This window comes from Vulpes vulpes, chromosome 4 (assembly GCF_048418805.1).
Source record: "Vulpes vulpes isolate BD-2025 chromosome 4, VulVul3, whole genome shotgun sequence".
Taxonomy (NCBI): Eukaryota; Metazoa; Chordata; class Mammalia; order Carnivora; family Canidae; genus Vulpes; species Vulpes vulpes.
In genome coordinates, this window is record NC_132783.1 from 105778953 (window position 1) to 105786796 (window position 7844).

General features: G+C 33.9%; 1 protein-coding gene across 1 annotated transcript in view; it reads right to left on the reverse strand.

Annotated features, from left to right (window-relative positions):
* The window catches only part of TENM2 (teneurin transmembrane protein 2), a 3534961-nt gene extending 3529428 nt beyond the window's left edge, over positions 1–5533 (reverse strand). The window contains exons 1-2 of the mRNA XM_072756643.1: positions 5142–5533; positions 4172–4219 (exon numbers count right to left, since the gene is read on the reverse strand). The gene's annotated coding sequence lies outside the window, so the exon portion shown is untranslated. The remainder of the gene's footprint in view (positions 1–4171; positions 4220–5141) is intronic.
* Positions 5534–7844: the final 2311 nt, after the last annotated feature.

The following is a 7844-nucleotide window of genomic DNA, read 5'->3' on the forward strand; positions in this document are numbered from 1 at the left end:
TCTTTTGAACCCTGGAATTTCCCAATTGGACCAATAATGCCATTCAAAATGTATTTAAAATAGGGTTGTGGGTAAATCATGTTTCTCACTCAGAGAATATTGCCATATCTATTATCTATCCGTTTACATGCATATTAACACTTTTGTAAGAATTTATTTACTCTCAAATGTGCTGCATTGATGGGGCAGAAAGTGCATTTTCATTTAATCAAGGAATTGACACAGCCAACTGTGGTCTCTTACCATTTTTATGCACTTCACAGCCTGTATTCTAATTTTAAATTAGGGATCTGATGTGTATATTTATCCATAGCCATACTTGAATCAACCTGTAACTGTAAGCCTTTGGGGAGTGATTGTGTTTGAACATCTGGACTTACCACATGTTTTCAGCTGGAGATGAAACATCATTTACAAGACTAGCTTTTTAAAAAGGGAAGATATGGTGATGATATTTTATAGGTGTTCCAGATGATAAGAAATGTATTCTGGAAATATGATTTCAGATTTATTTTAGCAAATAGGGATGTAAAATTATACTTTAAGCTGAAACAGTTTTTCTAAAAGTCATATCATAGGTCTTCCCCTATTTCACACAAATAAGTGTTCTGATACGGTTTAAAAAATTATAAATTGAATTATATGACAATCTATTTTTAAAATATTTTCTATAAAAAATCAATGATTATTTGCATTCTAAAAGAGTAAAAGAACCTTGGGAATAATATCAATTTTCAAGGGCACCTCCAAGTCATATTTTATGTTTATTAATCACAGATTAAGTAACACATACTTTCTTTTGAAGTGCTAATACCACTTTGAATCACAACTAGAAGTTTGCCTTCATTAAATAATTTCCTAATGGTAGTATGTTTTCTTATAATACTTAAAAGAGAATATTGATTTCAGTCTTCTCTTGTAGAAATTGAATTAATTTATATTAGAACCCTATGGTTTATATTTACAATGTATGTATCTATCGGCAGAAACTAATTAATTGGAATATACCTCCTTCTAAGAATAACCTTAAAGCATGTAATATTTGGCTTTGCAGATTAAAGAAAACACTGGGAGCTAATCTGAACAGAACTTTCCTAAATGTCAGAAACCCTTTAATCTGGTAAAGAAGGTTCCTGTAAGAGAAACTCTTTAATCTCTGACTTTCATATGCTACAAAACTAACAATTTAACCTTTCTATATATGTGCCAAGTTCATTTACCTTGTTATATATACATAGTGCTATTATATAACATACAAGTGATGGTATAAACTCAGACAGTTTTGTCATTTTGCATGAACCCAGTTGTAGGAAAGCAAATTGATAGGCACTTTGTTTTAAAATTAGAATTGTTTCCATTTGTGAGTGTATGCATACACTCATGTAATTGTGGTTGTAAATCTACCTCACTTTGCCTGGTGGTCAGGCTTCTAAAGAGGTGAATAATACAATTTTTAGGTTAAATTAATGATCTTGAATGTATTTAAATAAGCACATTCTTTAAAACTGTTTTAACTAGCTTTTTGGGGAAAAATCTTTTAAAGCTAATATAAACTTTGTAATTTAGCATTTTACTAAATAAACAGATATACCTGTACCAGCCCTCTTTGAAGCAGGACATACTTATAACTGTATTTTTAAGGATGGCTGTGTAATATGTGCATAGAAATATTATTAGTAGTTATTTGGTGAAAGGAATACAGAGATCAGATTTTTTGACATTGGAAGTTTATGACTATGTCAAGCCTTCTATAACATAACCTTTAAAATGTAGACTGCAACTGACTTCAATATAGCCAATCAACAATTTACAATTATGATTATTTTTAACTTATTTGCAGAGACTTATATTTTTCAGTTTGATAACTTAAAAATGTAACAATTATTTCAGTCTAAGAAATTCTTCCTAAGGGTCAGCATTAACTTGTGCCCATGGGTAGCATGAGGAAGCTGCCACTTGCCATTTTATCATGTCACTGAGATCAGCAAGGAGCTTTGCTTTCCAGGATCTACACTACAGTCTAAGAATATTTTTAAGTGAAGTAACTGAACCAGGAAACTAGCTAGAGATCTCTCATCATTTATTCTTGCTTGTTACTTCAGGGTTTTTTTAGTCATAACTATTTCTATTCATGTTTCAATATTAAAGTCATCATGAAAAAGGGCTTGGGATTACATGATGCTTTTGTTTTGTTTTGTTTTGTTTCGTTTCTCCTTTTTTTTCTTTCCTTTTTTTTTGGGAGGGGGTAGTTTTAGAGAAACTGTCCATCAAATGAAAGACTCATTTGATACCCCAGAACAAATTCCTGAAGAAATCAAGAAGGAACATTTCAGTAGACCAATGTCACATCAATGAAGACAAAATCTATTTCAACAAGTTATAAAAAGCTGATGTTATATATATATATATATATATATATATATATATATATATATGCAGATAACAGTATAAACTCCTCTTAGATAACAAGAAAACAAATTCTTTTGTTTTTGACTATTATTATTATGTCAGCCAAAGCCTCAAAATTAACTTAACCAAGTTCTGTTTTCGCCAATATGATCTGTGCCACATTGAAATTCAACAAATGTCTCAGAGAATACAATGACTCTATCATCTAATCTCATTTTTCTAAAGATCCAGATAAACTTCCTATTTGTGATGTAGCTCAACTTTAAATGGTACTGAAAGCAAAATTTGTCAAACTTTCTCAATTAGAAAGTTGAAACTATAAAGAAACTGAGAGCAGGAACATATTCTTGACAATGTTTTGGGCAACTTTGGGATCATTATTCAGAAGTATTATTAATATTCTCTATAGTTAAAAATAAAGTTTCTCTGTGAAATAGTTAGAAATTCCAAGGTCCTAGAAATCTTGTTAATTATGAATTTACTCTTATTAGACCTTTTTAAAGTTCTTACATAATTGGAAACACTAATGAGTTTAGGGAAATGAAGACAAAGTGAGCATGATACTGAATGTATATAAATCATGTAATAATGCATATTGCCCTGATATGTCTAAATACAAATATGGTGTTTTTGTAGTGTATCAAAGAAGAAAATCTAGCACATGCCTTTTTCTTGAAGAAAAAGGATGAGTGGACTACACAACTTTAAGTAAATAATTTAAAAATTAATATTGTATTTTCAAGACAAACACAATCCATTTTGTTGAGTATATATGCATTCCTTAGAGAGAAAAGAAAACTCACATAAGCTGTATGAGTCAAAAAAAGAACATTAATAAACTTTAAAAATCTGAATAATTTGTAAGTAACTTTTCTCACTTTATAATTCTAAGAGATCTTTCAGGCAAGATACAATTTTGGTAATTGCATATTCAAATATGGTAACTAAGTCAAAAGAAGAGTTATTTTTCCATCAGATATTTGGCCATTGGGATTTCATTCATGCCTGAGAAATGGTATTCTTGATACCTCTTTTTCCCTGCCACTCATAAAAGAAACCAATTACATTTACTGAAAATATTCTACCCTCTACAAGCTGTAAACCTCCTCTGTACTCTTTCAGCATTCACTTTTTTCTTCTGAAAAATTTCTCATATTGACATACATTTCACATCAACTTCTCTTGATTTTTTGTGCACCTTAGGAGAAACTCTAAAATGAATTCATTACATTCATGCCAGTTACCAACTTCCAAACAGTCCTAAAAAAGTCACTGCAGTAATAATTCTTTCCTCCTTAATTTTCACATCCTCAGTCAATTGAATATTTTACATACACTTCCCATGGATTTAAACCTTTTGTAAGTGAAATTGGAAAATGAAATAAGTCAGGCACAGGAACAAGAATCACAAGCCTTCCAATGAATTATGTATTTTTGCATGCAAATGCTTCTATTTTCACAATACTTTAGTGCTAAACATGTGCTCCCCTAGGATTTGCTTTAATCTCATGCTACACATTTTATTGTATGTAAGAGTTAAAGCCATTAACTACCAAGTGTAGCTCTAATGATTGCAGAATACTAGCATGTTAAGTATTCCAGGTTAGGAAATCAATTAGGAGCAATTCATATAAAATAGAGTTAATAGAACATTACAGACACACAATGATAGAAAACATATATATATATTAATTGGTGTTAATTTAAATTAAAATGTCAAATAAAAAGTGGCTTTCTAATTAAAATTGCCTACTGCTTTTACCTCTGATCATATACAGCAATGTAATTAGACTTCCCAGTTCCTGGTACCCTGAATGGGACAGCAGAATATAATCAAAGTTACAAGTGACTAACACTATAAGATGCTCTTGTCAAAACTCAGCAGAGCAAAATTTTACAAACCTGTTGACAATATTACTCCTATAATCTACCGACTCATAACACATTCTTACTATATTTCTGAAGTTTCAGTTTTCTCAGTAATGTCAGCAACATTGAGTGACCTCACCTAAGAGCTAATCTTATTTTAAAAAATAATGACAGGTAAAGATGGAGCACAGTTACAAAGACAAAGGTAAATTTTAATTAAAAAAGCAAACCTGAGAATCAATGATATCAATAAACATATGATTTATCAACATCCTTGCATTTTCTCTTAATATTACAAACATTTTACGTGTTTGCTATCTTAATTAATATATATATTTGCTCATGACAACACCTTGTTAGTAAGACTCTCCCAGCACATGCTCCTGAATGAATAAATTAATCCACATTGTAATGATCTGATCAAACTCTACAAGTTATATGCCTCATCACTGGTTACCCCAAACTATAAAAGTAAAAAAAAAAAAATACTGGGTACCATGCCCATAGCACAGCCCTGTAGTCAGGGAAGGATAATGACTTATACAAATGATAGTAAATAATTGGATATATTTAGAAATAATATACAATATGAATTGCATCTCGGATCACAGTTTGAGATAAGTTCCTAACTATGAACTCAGAGGAAATGCAAACAATTGTGTACATTCCTGTTAGGAAAGATTTGGTGGCTCCCTCGTTTAACTGCAGCTCTCATAAAATTATTTACCCAAGGGAGACTAATAATTAAGAAATAAAGCAAAGCAGTTCAACATAAATCAGGCATTGTATTTAAAAGTCGTCCTGATTAAAGTGTGTAAAACTACAATGATGTCACCAATAGATAAATCTTAACTGCGTCTTACCTGTAGTAGCAGTGTCTTGATAGAGTTGAGTGTCAAAAAGATGCAAGTCGCTAAATTAGAAAACAAGGGGGCTGTTTGCACCCCCAGTTTTAGCAGAGCTAGAGTGTGCTACGTATAAGTGATATATTGCCTCTTCAAAGGCGTCCTGACAACGGTGCTGGCGGGCAATAGTTAGAATCACTGCCCAAAAGCTTGCTGATGCTGCTCCTGCAGCCTTCCGCCTTTGCACAGAGACCTAACACAGGAGTGTGCCGAGAGCATCCTTTCTCCCACCCCCCCCTCCTTTTTGCGTGTTTTTTCTTCCTCTGTATCAGGGTGTGCTGGCGTATGTCTCTGTCTCTGTCTCTCTCCCTGTCTCTCTCTCCTCTCCTCCTCTCTCCTCCTCTCTCAGTATCTATCACTCTCTAATGGAGAGTTACAATTCGGCTTATTCGGCAGACAGTCAAAGAGGACAGGCTGGCAGGCAACTGTGCAGGGCCTCCCCCCTCCCTGCTCCCCCCCCCCCCCCCCGCTGAGACACGTGAATGTGTTGTGAATAAAGACAAAGCCCCGAAACAGCGCAGCACATCACTCCCTGAAAAAGCGCCGCAATGATGCTCCGCACTGCAACTCCGCAGACGGCCAGGCAGCCGGGGGAGGAGGCGCCCCGCGCTCGCCTTGCCCTCCCTCGTCGGAACGTGCATTGCAAAGTTTGGCTCAGGACTTCGCTACCCTTTTAAGGGCACCTTGTTTTCTGTGGGTAGAAGTCCTATTATGGACTGGCTGGACATCTTGAACAGAAGTGTTTTCGATAGTTTTCTATTATGTTAAACTTGGAGAACCTAGATAATCCCTGAGTTGTTGCCAAAGTAACTGAATTTCCTAACTTTTGAAGATAAAGATCAGTTCTGTTAGACCCCAAATGAATGTTTTCATGGTAGTGGAAGATGGATTTCTCTAGTCTGAGTATTCCCGGAGGGACTGAGTGGGAAGGGTTTGGGGGGAGGTGAACAAACAAACAAAAAGCATCAGTTATCTCACAGGTGCCAAAAATAGAAACCGAGATAAACTAAAGTGAAATTGATGAACGAGTCTGGAAGAACATTAAGTGCAAAGGAATGAACAGAGTAAATAGATGGGACTCACTGATTCCCTATAGCTATCATTCAGTTTGATAACAGAAAGAGATCTTACATAGCTCATGTTTTGTGGGTTTTGCAAGTATTAATATATAAATAAACACAGGCTAATCTATATCCTGCATTCAGAAACGATTTAGTAGATAACCTGTAGATGTTTGCCTAAGGAAAATTAGAAATCTTTTTCATATTAAAAAGTTGCAGGAAGTTAATGAACTATGGATACAGAGCTTTGAGCTACACACCCCCAAATGTTGGTCCCAACTAATTAATACTATTAGGATAGAGGTGAAATAATATAATAGTATTCTAAAAGTAGAATAATACAATTCAGACATTAGTTTTGGAAAATTAAATATAAAATTAGATTTATCTAAAAATGCCAAGACACCTAAAGTAAATAATGGCTGAAATAAAATATTAATGTATTCCTATCCCTCATGAAAAAGAAGTACGTAGCTGAAAAATCCAGGGCTGGATTTGAGTTCCATGATCATCAGGAAACTAAGCTCCCTTTAGCCATCTTCAACATGGCCCAGATGGTTATTCAAGCTGTGGCCATCAAATTGATACCCAAACTTCAGGAAGAGAAAAGGATAAGGAGAATATGCTCCCTATTAAGGATATATCCTGGAAATTGCATAGGATATTTCTATGACCAGAAATTAACCATATGGACAGAGCTAGCTGCATGTTAGCTTGAAAAACAGAGTATCTATTTGAAATGGTCATATACATGGCTAAAAATCTGAATATTATAAAAATCTGAGTATTACTAAGGAAACAGTGGAAAGAAACAGTGAAATGTGGGGAGAAATAGCAGTGTCTACCATAGTAGGATAAGGAATAATGGATACCATAAATGATACCATAACATTTATTCCACCTGTATCCTATTGTCCGACTGCAATGTAATTTAGAGAATTGATTTCATCTCCAGCAGGGCACCCTATTTAAGCCAACCATGGCAACATCATCATTCTTATATGAGATTTTTCAGCAACCCTGGCCTGAGACATTCAGGGCATTGTATACCCTTGGTATTGACAGTTATTGGCTCAACAATGGTATATTTTGTAACTCTGACTCAAACCCAGGGGAAGGAGAATTGTTCAATGCGGGAGAAAGTATATAGAATCCTGTTTTAAGATGAACATGACAATTGGGAGAAAGAGAAAGAAACTGGGTAATTGAAGAAATCAATGAAATTTTGGTTTGATCAACTCAGAAGCCAACACTAACTCTAACCTTCTAGTTATATGCACCAACATATTGCATTTTTTAAGCCACTGATATGCTTCTCTTTTGTTAACAAAAAGCATTTCAATTCTACATGACTCAACCTCTCTTATTTAGCATTTGGTCTAATTCCTTGTCCTCAGTCTTAATGTTGTGTGTGAAACTCCAAAGCTCAGATACCTACTTTTTTTTTTTTAATTAGAAATAGGAAATATAAAGGACTTAGTAAATCTCTGCTTATACCAGACTTTGAAACTTTTAGTCTATTTATTTGAAATAGTTTCTAAGAATTTAATTTTTCTAACAGTTTAATTTGGCATTGCATATGGATTAGAAATCCAGTTTA